Source organism: Solanum dulcamara, chromosome 6 (assembly GCF_947179165.1).
Source record: "Solanum dulcamara chromosome 6, daSolDulc1.2, whole genome shotgun sequence".
NCBI classification, from domain to species: domain Eukaryota; kingdom Viridiplantae; phylum Streptophyta; class Magnoliopsida; order Solanales; family Solanaceae; genus Solanum; species Solanum dulcamara.
Window position 1 is genome coordinate 12687508 of NC_077242.1, and position 13685 is coordinate 12701192.

General features: G+C 35.1%; 1 pseudogene; it reads right to left on the minus strand.

Annotated features, from left to right (window-relative positions):
• Positions 1-546: 546 nt before the first annotated feature.
• Positions 547-4907, minus strand: LOC129892714 (uncharacterized; annotated as a pseudogene).
• Positions 4908-13685: the final 8778 nt, after the last annotated feature.

Here is a 13685-nt window from a genome sequence, read left to right on the forward strand (position 1 = left end):
ATGTTTTGTTATATCTTATAAGAAATTAATTCTGAGCAAATATGAAGAGATTGAATTTTTTAAGAAAACACAATTTTCTGTGGGCTCAAAACTTTAATATTCTGTTGTTATTTTATTTTATTTTGTGAATATTTTGAATGTGGGAATAACAGTGACAAAGATTGGTTCAAAAATTGCTTTATGTCATAAGTTTGTATCTCATGTGTAGCATTAGTGCATTACTACTTTGTTTCGAGTCCCGCTATTAGGATTCCTGGCTCCATTGGTGTAATAAAAATTGTAAACAATACTACATATATAACAAGCTTGCTAAAAGACATGATTCTCTTAGAAGCTCAGTGAACACGACTTTACCAGATTCAGCTTTTAAGGAGAGGTGAAAGTGAACTCCTAAAATATAAAAAGCCTAAATCTTTTTAACATTATAGAAAAAACATAGCTTCTCCTCCAACTTTCTAATGTTACAGTAACGATAGCTTGTCTTCGAAGAATGTAGTGTTGCAATGGCCAAAATATGCACGAGCAATATACACTACAAAGTAGTTTTTACATATCTATGATCTGGTTGAACTGTTGCTGCGTCTGCAAAATCATCATCTCTTCCACAGAGAACTTCTTACAGAGTAGCCGTAGATGACTCATGAACTCCAGAAATAAACCTTTTAACTTCTTTGCTCTTTCATAAGCTTCTGTTCCTGCATGGACCACCATCAGATCTTTGTCCATTACTAGACACATATCCTACATAAAGACAGGCCACCTCTGGTGGAGTTGGGGAGCATAACGTTGATGAATTGCAATAGGAGAAACCACCAGAATTCAAATGCATATGACTTGGGATAGATTTAAATTCACCAAAAATGATATTCCATATAAATAATCCAGGGAGATATTGCAAGTATGGGTGGAAATTGACCAATAAGTTAAGCTTGTTCACACATGAATTGGAATCAGGAGTTGCCAATTTATTCAACAGGTGCTAGTGTGACGTTGCTCTTCTTCATTTGATCCAACTAATACTGAGACAAAGCATTTGGTCTGATGTTGAACCTATTTCTCTAACGCGTCTAAATAGCGCAACTTCCTCTTAATGATGACCTATATTTCCTACTGATGTTTTTCATTTGTGAAATGCTGCCACATCCAGGAAAGTTGGATCCTTTGAGGCCTTACAACCCTATTCAAATGTAACCTATACAGTTATAAAATCTTACCTGAGGTTCGTAGCTTCTTGACCACACCTTAATCATCATGCCATGCCTTAAATTTCTTTCAGTTATAACCAATGGCCTGCGAAAGACAAATAAAAGCACATGATTCTCGAGCTAATTTACATTCTAGAAGATGTATGCACAAGAATGAAAATCTTGATTGTTTGCATTAATAGCAGGAGGTTCTATAGTTCTGGCACAAATTTGGAGAGGATTACTTGAAGATTTTGAAAATCACTAGTAACTTAAAACAGCACTAGAATCCAAAGTGGCACCCAAACACGGTGTAATGCTTCTTTACCACATAGATATCGGGGGATTGGAGTAAACCAATTTTAGAGACAGAGAATAAAGAAAATCAATGAGTGCAAAAAATTGTTTAACTGCTTCATGGAATCACTATTGTGAAATGGGAAAATATTACCAGCACCAATAGTTCATCTATTTGGAGACATGGATTAAAGTCAGGTTGTCTATTGTGCATACTAGAATCACTCTTCATTGGCGGCACATTGAGTCTATTACATTCTAGAACAACTTGGAAAGGTTTGACGATCTTGAAATACATAAGGTACCAGGAATTCCAGACCCATGGCATTAAACAGGATATCAGGTAAAAGGAAATTAATTCATACCTATGTACTCTGCTTATTCACTAATGTATTTTATCTCAGAAATTGATATTGCAGCATCTAAGATAAACTAAATTTTCAACTTTAGATACAGAGAAGTACATAAATGATAGTCAGGGAATAACATTCAAGAAATACCAGAGATGGGAAATTAACAAATGAAACCATGCGTTGGTTCTAAAAGCATGTTCCAAGAATAATTCCAGCTAGTTTCAAAATATGGTATGCATGTCTTAAGAGTTCAAAACTTCAAATACATAAAGATTGTCTTAGACCACCTAGAATACATCTTTTCTTTTAGGTTTGGGTGACCGGACCCCCTCTCCCTCCCCCTCCCCCCCTCCTCCAGGGGTAAAGAAGAGGTCTGTATAAAATATCAGCTACTATTGAGGTGACTCTATTTCACAACAGAACAATTTATATTAGCCAATATCATCACTTTGACTAAAATCAATCCAGATAAAGAGAAAGGTTTAGGTTTTACATACAAGTAGACAAATGGCCTATAACAAGGAGTGAAGATAATTGAAATAACAATGGTGTTCAAATCACAAGGCAGCGGAAGATAACATGCCATAATACATTTGTTTTTGCGAAACAAAAAGAATCTTTAAGAAAAAAGAAGAAACAAATAAAGAAGTCAGAGAAGATGCATGCTTGACAGCTTGAGAAAATTCAACATCATTGCCTGCTCACAGAAGGTACCCAGAATATCCAGATGGCAAGGCCATTTTATCAATGAAGCTCTCCTGAGCAGATCAAACAAAAAATATCTGTATGTCCTTGTCAAGTTTGATCTACATTAAACACGATCATTTGTTGAAAGAATTTTCTTTCGAACTCATAATCTGTGTACAGGCAAGAAATAAAATTAAAAAAAACTAGTTTCTAAGCCCAATTACGGGTAGTGTAACTAGAGAAACATTATAATCTATCACAATTCACAAGCCTTGTTCAAATAGAAATAGTATAGACCGAAGGTATAGCGAAGACTTTAGAGTTTGAGACTTTTAACATCAGATGACAAACTATACATGCCAATGAAGACACTACAATCTGAAAAGAGATAACAAAAGTTATGCACCAGCTTAAGAAAAACATTCTTAATTAAGAGATTGAATGCATGAGGCATACCTTCCCGTTGAGGACACAATAAAGTGGGATGGATTATCCTGGAGTATCTTCTGACGCTTCTCTTCATAATAATACCTCTTGCATATGGCATAGATGGACTTGGTAAAATGTATGCTTGTGATGAAACAGAAGTATGTTCATGTATAAAATCCCTAAATGATGATGGTAACAAGTTTCTCTCCAAGTTTTCAATAAGCATAAAATGGGAACTTGGACATTGCCCTCCAAGATCTTTGTCATCTTCCCAATGCGTGCTATATTTTCTGTTTGTTGCTGCAGTTCACAAGGAAGAAGTTAAGAAAAGCTGAAAGTGTTGCATCATAACAAGTGATGGAGATCCAGAGCAAACCTCCTGCTGTCACATCGACAATACTCTTGGCACTATTCATTCCCTATGGAAACAACAAAGCAGATATATTTTAGGTCCATGCATCCTATCCCCAATTTATGAACATTATAAAGTGAAAACTTGCCTCATAGAATGAAATAATAGACAAATTACTGCCTCCATTTTCACAAGATGATCCTTCAGATGCAGAAATCTCATACAAGAAGATTTTCCAAGATTTCGGTTCACCAATTTCAAGAAGGAAGCTATTTGAGGAACAACTTGAGCAACACCTTTTATGATACACATGCCTTCAATTCCGGTAGAGGTTAAGTATCCTTTCTTTGGACCATGAAGCCAAGATACTACAAAGGTGCATAAACACTCCTCCTCTCCATTGCAAAATGAATGGTCCAAATTGTGTATCTGCCAAAGAGAGTAAAGATAAAATTGGAAGCAATTCAGAAGTTTATGGCTTTCTGCTGTCACTTGTCAAGTAACCTATAGTTCAACTTACTGCATTCCTAATAATTTTATAGAGCCAAGTAAGAAAAGAAAATTTAAGCTATCATTTATTGGTAAAAAGGAAATGAACACACAATTGAATCAAAATATAAAAGAGAAAAAAATATATGCCTCGTCCAGTCATGCTAGTGAAATACAACCAAAGAGAAAGTGGAACATTTCTCCAGTGTTAGATCAAGACTGGAACAATGCTCAATTTGGCATGATAAGATGTTAATGACAGTAACAGAAGGTGACAGAGACACAATATTTACATGATTTGGTGAATAATTAGACATATGTCCATGTGTGGGGAGGAGAAAACTTACTTTACCAGAAGATGTATAACTGAGAGTACAAAATCAAAGTGAATACTCTACTTACCCCTCCCCCATTATTTTCCAAAAACTAACTTAAAATTTTTGGAGTATAATAACAACGTTTAAATATCATTTGGGTTGAATGAAATAAGTTTAAAATCAATTCATTTACAGTAATTGTTATTATATTTTAATTTAAAATTTATTTTTATAATTTTTTTTTAGTATTTAAAAAATGTTCTTTATATTATTATTAATTAAAAATATATCAAATAAAAAAATAATAATATTTAAAGTATCCAGATGTATGAACAAATCAAGTTTGCTAGAAAAACAAACCTCAGTCTCTTCTGTTTGGGGGAGGAAGCACCACAACTTAAGTTTGATATGATGAAAATAATGAAAATAAATTGGACACGAGAATTTTACGTGGAAACCCCTCTAAATGATAGAAGGGAAAAACCACGGGTAGAAGGATCTCACTATAAAAATATGGAGTACACAGTTCTCAAATACAAGGAGAAAACAATAATTAACACTTCTCTCTTGTAAAAGGAACAACTACTAAAGAGGACACTCAAGACTACAATATTTATCTTGGTGTATAACTCTCTTTGTATTCTTACTCTCTCTTTCTGGATGGTTTAAATGAGGGCAGGAAGCCCTCTATTTATAGGAGGATGAAAACGCGTAAACGGATTTTACGCGTTTCATCAAAACTCATAAACAGCTGTCTGCCAACTTTTTCCTCCATTCCCTTTTCCTTTTTGGCTGCCATTTCTTGCTTTTACTTTTCAAAAAGGACGGTGCATGTAGCACCTCCTTTTTGACTTCCTTTCATTCTCCCACTTGAAGATTTAATTGAGAATCAATTAAGTCTTCACACCATCCTTTCTACCCAATTACTGCAATGTTACGTTTCTGCTAGGCCAATAGAAGATCGACACCATATGAATTTGTTACTGTTGATCGGCTTCGTAAACATATCTGCCAGGTTGTCATTAGTGTGAATTTTCTGAATATCCACACTGCCTTCTTCCACCTTCTCACGAACAAAGTGATACTGAACTCGTATGTGCTTTATCCTTGAATGAAATACCGGATTCTTTGTAAGATGCAAAGCGCTCTGACTGTCACAAAACAAAGCAATCTTCTCTTGTTTGTGCCCGAGCTCCTCCAATAACATCTGCATCCATATTGCCTCTTTGCTAGCTTGTGTAGCTGCTACATATTCTGCTTCCGTCGTAGATGTAGCCACGATAGACTGCAGTTTTGAAACCCAGCTTACAGCTCCTCCAGCAAGAGTAAACACATAACCTGTGGTGGAATTGCTTTTATCAAGATCACCTGCATAATCTGAATCAACATAACCTTTAACAGTAAAGTCTGATCCTCCATAACACATTGTAATATCTGAGGTACCCTTGATGTATCTTAGGATCCTCTTAACAGTATTCCAATGCTCTCTACCAGGATTAGCCATGTATCGACTAACCACTCCCACTGCTTGTGCAATGTCAGGTCTTGTACATACCATGACAAACATTAAACTTCTCACTGCTGATGCATACGGTACTCGAGACATCTCCATCCTCTCTGCTTCATTGCTAGGACTCATACTTGAGGATAACTTGAAATTAATAGGAAGTGGGGTAGAAATTGACTTACAGTCTTGCATCTTGAAGCGTCTCAAGATTTTCTTCAACTAGTTCTTTTGAGAAAGCCAAATCTTCCTATTATTTCTATCTCGGTGAATTTGCATCCCTAGAATCTTATTTGCTGGTCCCAAGTCCTTCATTTCAAACTCCCTAGCCAACTGTGCCTTTAAATTTGTGAGACGATCTTTGTTGGGGCCTGCTACCAACATATCGTCAACATACAACAGCAAAATAACAAAATCTTCATCACCAAATCTCTTGTAATAAACACAAGGATCTGAACTATGTCTGTTGTATCCAAGGCTTATAATGAAGGAATCAAATCTCTTATACCAACATCTCGGCGCCTGTTTGAGACCGTATAGAGATTTGTTCAACCTGCAAACCAAGTTCTCTTTTCCATGTTCTTCAAAACCTTCTGGTTGGAGCATGTAAATTTCTTCTTCAAGCTCTCCATAAAGAAATGCAGTTTTGACATCTAACTGCTCCAAGTACAAGTCAAATGTAGCACACATCGCCAGGACCACTCGAATTGTTGTGAGTCGAACCACTGGAGAAAATATCTCATTAAAGTTGATACCTTCTTTCTGAGCGAATCCTTTCACCACCAATCTTGCACGATACCTCTCCACTTGGTCATTACCATTGCGTTTGATCTTGTAGACCCATTTTTTTCCAATGGCCTTCCTTCCTTGGTAATTGAACAAGATCCCATGTTTTATTTTTATGAAGAGCTTCAATTTCTTCTTGCATTGCTGCCACCCACAGAGATGATTCTTGGCCTTTCATAGCCTCGTGAAAAGTTGAAGGCTCTCCATCTTCTGTTAGTAGACAGTATGCAATATTACTCTCCATAGAATAATCTGAGTGCCAAGCTGGTTCTCTTCTCTCCCTAGTTGACCGTCGAACTCCTGGAGTTTCGATCTCAGCTTGCTCTTGTTCTTCTTGCTCTGGTGCTGCTTCAGAAGAAACTGGAACTTCTTCTATTTCTTCAACTTCAACTGTAGTAGTCTCTGATTTTTCTTTTGAAGTGCTACCTTCTTTTGCTTGTATCTTGTTTTTAACAAATACAACATCCCTGCTGATTACCATCTTGCGGGCTGTAGGATCCCACAAGCGATACCCCTTGACTCCATCAGCATACCCTAAGAAAATGCATTCCCTGGATTTTGGATCCAACTTTGATTTTTCTTGGGTGTTGTACATAACATAAGCAGGACTTTCGAATATATGTAAGCGAGAATAATCAGCTGGTTTTCCTGTCCACATCTCCATTGGCGTTTTCAGATCAATTGCGGTTGATGGTGACCGATTGATCACATAACAAGCGGTTTTGACTGCTTCTGCCCAGAATGGTTTTTCCAACCCTGCAGTTGCCAACATAGCTCTTGTCCGTTCCAACAAGGTTCTGTTCATCCGCTCTGCTACTCCATTTTGTTGTGGAGTATATGCCACCGTGAACTGCCGTTTAATACCTTCTTGTTTACAGAAGTTATTAAATTCATCACCAGTGTATTCTCCTCCATTATCTGTCCTCAAACACTTGATCTTTTTCTCAGATTCAAGTTCCACCCGCGCTTTGAATTCTTTGAAAACTGAAAAAACATCTGTCTTCCTCTTGATTGGATACACCCAACTTCTCCTAGAGTAATTGTCGATAAATGACACGAAATATTTCGCTCCTCCTAGAGACTCCACCGGTGCTTGCCAGACATCAGAGTGAACCAGATCTAGTATTTCCTTGCTTTTAGTAGAGGAACTGCTAAACTTCAATCTATTTTGCTTACTGGTAACACAATGCTCACAAAAGGGTAGTGAAACCTTTTTGAGCCCTGGAAGAAGTTTTTGCTCAGCAAGAATCTTCAAACCTCATTCCGACATATGACCAAGTTTACGATGTCATATCATCGTTGATTCTTCAAATGAACTTGCTGACGCGGTTGATGCTTCTCCTTCTTGGTGTGTTTCACCTTTAAGCACATATAGATTTGCCGCAAGTTTTTCCGCTTTCATTACTACAAGCGCTCCTTTGGATATTCTCATGACTCCACCATGAGTCTTATATGAACATCCATTATCATCTAGTTGTCCTAAAGACAATAGATTCTTCTTCAAGTCTTTTACATGTTGTACCTCCTGGATGGTGCAAACCGTGCCATCATACATCTTTATTTTGATGGACCCAATACCAATAACATCCAAAGCATAATCGTTTCCCATGAACACAGATCCTCCTGAGATAGGATTATATTGATGGAACCATTCTCTCCTGGAAGTCATGTGCCATGTTGCTCCTGTGTCCATGATCCAGACATCAGCGAAACGTTTTCTGCCTTCATTATTTGATATTGCCTCACTACATAAAATATCGCCATCATCCGAGGTACATGCAACATTCCCTTGAGCATTTGATGGCTCAGGGTGTTCACTCTTCTTCTTGAACCAACAATCTTTCTTGAAGTGCCCTTTCTTGCCACAGTTGTAGCACTTGATATTCTTCTTACTTCTTGATTGAGATCTGCCATGATTGTGACTCCCACTGGGGCCACATTCCGTTGGTCTTCCTCTCACCATCATCAAGGCTTTAGCTTGCTGCGAACTTGCTTGTCTGTCTTCCTTATTTTTGCGCCGATTTTCTTCTTCCAAGACAGCGGCTGCAATTTCATCGAAAACTAGACTGTCTGTATTGTTCGTCAGGTTGATGATGAGTTGATCATACGAGTCAGGCAGACTTTGAAGTAGAAGCTCTGCACGTTCAGTACCCTCTATTTTGCAACCCATTGTTGTAAGTTGCGAAAATAGAGTATTCAAAGTATTGATGTGTTCAGTAACTGACATGGACTCTGTCATTCGAAGAGTATACAATCTTCTTTTTAAGAAGATTTTATTATGCAAAGACTTGGCCTCATACAACCCTGTAAGAGTATCCCATATTTCCTTCGCCGTCCGCTTTTCCGCTACACTAGACAACACTTGATCAGCTAGTGCCAAGTGTAGATCAGCAACTGCGTTGCTGTCTATGTCGTTCCACTTGTTGTCATCAACAAAGTCTGTGGGCCTGCCTTCAATTGCAGCTAAGCAATTGTCTTTTCTCAATATCGCTTTTATTTTCATTTTCCACAATGAGAAATTAGTCCCATTGAACTTTTCAACGTCAAACTTTGTTGTACTCGACATTGTTATTTGCTTCACACCCTTCTAGATCGTTTCTGAATATTTTGCGAACAATCGTGACAAACTGTTCCGTCACCGAAATTTTACTATTCACGTGAATAGTACTATTCACCGAATTTACTATTCATGAAAAGTTACTATTCACAAATAGTACCTTCGCATAAAATAGACAGAATAACCGAGGGCTCTGATACCACTGTTGGGGGGAGGAAGCACCACAACTTAAGTTTGATATGATGAAAATAATGAAAATAAATTGGACACGAGAATTTTACGTGGAAACCCCTCTAAATGATAGAAGGGAAAAACCACGGGTAGAAGGATCTCACTATAAAAATATGGAGTACACAGTTCTCAAATACAAGGAGAAAACAATAATTAACACTTCTCTCTTGTAAAAGGAACAACTACTAAAGAGGACACTCAAGACTACAATATTTATCTTGGTGTATAACTCTCTTTGTATTCTTACTCTCTCTTTTTGGGATGGTTTAAATGAGGGCAGAAAGCCCTCTATTTATAGGAGGATGAAAACGCGTAAACGGAGTTTACGCGTTTCATCAAAACTCATAAACAGCTGTCTGCCAACTTTTTCCTCCATTCCCTTTTCTTTTTTGGCTGCCATTTCTTGCTTTTACTTTTCAAAAAGGACGGTGCATGTAGCACCTCCTTTTTGACTTCCTTTCATCTTCATCCTTCAGTTCTTGTTGTACTGCATTTTTTTCACTGCTACCAGGATCGACATTTTTGACATTTCTTTTTTTGAGATTATTTTGCATGTCTAAAGGTTTTGAAATATTTTTTTTCTCTTTGTAGATTTTGCCAATCCAGTTTCATCTAGTAGAAGATCATTAACCTTCTTTGTTCTTCTTTCATTCTCCAATGCAACAAGAGAGCCTGAAAAATTGGCTTGCTCTTGAGTAATATCCAAATTAAAAGAAGGGATTTCGTTCAACAATTCATCAAATAAATGTATACCTCTTGTAACCCTCTTAAAAGAGTTTGCCATTTTAATGGATAAAAAAGTGATTCAATCAAAAAAAAATTGAAACCCTATGAAAAATAGAAGAAACATGAAGATTTATACAAAGATAAAATTTATAAAAACGAAAAAAAAATGCAATAAAAGGATACCTGATAAATATGAATCACCGAAATCACTCCTAAAATCGTGCAAGAGATTCCTGTTTAAAATGTAATTTTGGGGGAAATACAAGGAATTTCAAAATTATGGTGATATGGAAAGAGAAAAACATTGAAGATGGGGTAATAAACATAGGGAATCAGTGCGTGGAAAAAGGGACCATAATTATTAGGGGTGTAAGATTATTTTTGGTTTAAATATTTGATTATCATTATATAAAATTAAAATAAATAGTTATTATTGTATATTAATTAACTTTGCTATTTATATTATAATTGTACCCACAAAATTAAAAAAGGTAAACTATAGCTATTTTAAAAAAATATGTATTAATGTTTGTTGTATCATGTAATTTTTTCTAAGAAAAAATTATGGGAAAATTACCCTTTTACACATATTAATATGCTATATTTACTTTTATTCCCTACTACACCAAAAAATTTCCAAAATCCCTCTTTTTCCTTTCTCTCTCTCTCCCTCACTGATACATCCGCCTCCTCCTTCATCCTCGCCCTAATTTGCTCTAGTTAATTTGATCCTCTTCAACCGTTAATCAATTTCAAGGTTTCAACTAAGGTATATTTTAATCTTTCCTTATATGAAATTTCACTTCATCCTCATTCAATCTGATTTCTCCTAAAATTTGTATCTTTTGATTTCTTCTATAAATCTTTGAAAAATCTTCTAAAATTTTTATCATTTGCTTTCTTCTGTAAATCTTTCTATTTTTGTTTCTCGTACCTTCAATGATACATATGGAATCCGTTCATGGTCTCAAACAGTCCAATAAAAATCAAGGAATTCTTGTTTCACCTGGTTCTGATTCGTCTTGGGAAGGTTACGACGAGGTTAGATCCAAACATCATAACGATCCAGCAGTGATGAATAAGCTACGTGAGAAATTGAAGTCGAAAGCTACATTAAACATGCACCCAAAGAAATAGACAACAAGATTGAAGGGGTTACAACACGCCATAATCTCCCAAAGGTATGGGTTCAATTAAGGTTTTTTTTTTAGAATGAAAATTTTGTGAAGGTTTTAATGATTCTGATACATATCATTTATGTATCAGATACATAATGTCTTTTTCAAATGCAATTTTTTGGAGATTTAATATTTCTGATACATCATGTTTTAAGTGTCAGTTTCTGTTATTTCAAGTTTTAATGATTCTGATACATATCATTTATGTATCAGATACATAATGTCTTTTTCAAATGCAATTTTTTGGAGATTTACTATTTCTTATACATCATGTTTAAGTGTCAGTTTCTGTTGTTTCAAGTTTTAATGATTCTGATACATCTACATTTATGTATCAGATACATAATGTCTTTTTCAAATGCAATTTTTTGGAGATTTACTATTTCTGATACATCATGTTTAAGTGTCAGTTTCTGTTATTTCAAGTTTTAATGATTCTGATACATCTACATTTATGTATCAGATACATAATGTCTTTTTCAAATGCAATTTTTTGGAGATTTACTATTTCTGATACATCATGTTTAAGTGTCATTTTCTGTTGTTTCAAGTTTTAATGATTCTGATACATCTACATTTATGTATCAGAATATAATATATAACTCATTCTGATACATCTTCTGTATGTATCAGAATCTCATCTCATGCATCAGATATTTTAATGCATATGATACATCGTATTTATGTATAAAGTTCAAGTTGTATTTAACCATTTTCATGTCAATGCAGGGAATAAAATACGTCATCAAGAAGATCCCGTCCCACCCATTGAGATTCGGAACTATAAGAGCCGATCATACCTTATCTCAATCTTCTATCCATAAATAGCTGATGTGCATTAACTATTCTATAGCTAAAGTTATGTATCAGATACATAACTTATGTATCAGATACATAACTTATGTATCAGCAAAAGTGAAAAAATTATTGAAATCAACTTCGGTTTGAATTGATGCTCTGTTTTTTCCATTCGAGACGATGCTCTATTTTTTGGCTTGAATCTTCATGAACATCACAGTTGCTTTTTTAAACAAATTAATCTCATTAATTAGATCAGTGATTCAATTAAATAACCAATCAAAACTTACATTAAAATACTAACCATAAATAGTTGATATGCATTAAGTATTCTACATCTAAAGTTGAAGTATCAGATACATAACTTATGTATCACCAAAACTGGAAAAAAAATTGAAATCGAATTTGGTTTGAATTTATGCTCTGTTTTTTGGCTTGAATCTTCACGTACACAACCGTTATTTTTTTAACCAAATTAATCTCATTAATTAGATCAGTAATTGATTTAAAGAACCAATCATACCTTATACTAAGATACTATCCATAAATAGATGATCTTCATTAATTACTCTATAGATAATTGATGTATCAGATACATCACTAATGTATCAGAAAAATTGAAAAAAAGGGGATATCGGGTAATTTTGGTACAATGAGGGATGTATAGTAATTAGACTTTTCCATTATGGGATTTAGGTAAAGTTTACAAAAATTATAGGGCTCAGTAAGCCCAAACCTGTCCTAAAATACTTTTAAAATGGTCTGCTATATCATGTGGACCTATCTTAGCCCATTTCATCCCTGTATCAATTATATACGACCACTATATATCATGTATACTTTTGTATATACTGTATATCCAATGTATACAACTCGATTCTTGGCTCCTAAAAGCTGTAATTTAGCTTTCTTTTAACCTGGTCATCGGCTTCCTTTCAACTTTGAATGGGTTGAGTCGAATAAAATGTTGGGTAAACTCAACGGGAATGCAAGACAGGAAAGTGAGTCTCTAAATTGGACTCAATTGATTTACATGCGGCAATGAATGAAAATAAGAATGAGTAGGAGTAGGAGACATATAACATTCAAAATTATTACTAATAAACAATCTGCCAACACAGTGGAGTTCCTTATTTCTATAGAAATCTTCAAATGATATAATAAGTAAAACACAAAACCATAAAAATACAGATTGGTTTGATAATATACAACACCTTAATCGTAGATGATAAAATCAACTTTTGACATGAATATGGGCAATATATAAGAAGAGCAACTAATAGGAATGAGCAGTGTGATAAAGACGCTTGTCAGTGGGTTTGAAACAAATTTTCAACACTGCTTAACAGAATTGACAATGTATAGACACAACCAAAAACTGGATCTATCTGAAACAGGGTTACTAACAGAAGAAATCAGAGGGTAAGCCGAACTATGTCAAAAATGAGAGGACAGGTATTGCTATGGAGATTTGACAAACAAATTCCGATCCACACTGCTATGTTGCTCCCAACAGCTAAAGTTGGTTCTCAATACCAAAAAGAAAAAAAGAAGGGATTAATAGTAAATGTATAGCACAGTGCTTGTAATAGAAAATATTGCATCAGTAAAACATATATGAGTATCTGACAAGTTTTGAATAGCATAGAAAACACATTTGCTTGTCAGCTTAGCTAATCGCAAGATTCAAACCAATTATTCTGCTACGGCTGTTGCTATAACAAACCTTTCCACAAAAAAAATAATAGTAAAAGAGGACCAAATAACAATCATTTTATCCCAAAAGAAATAGAGGCC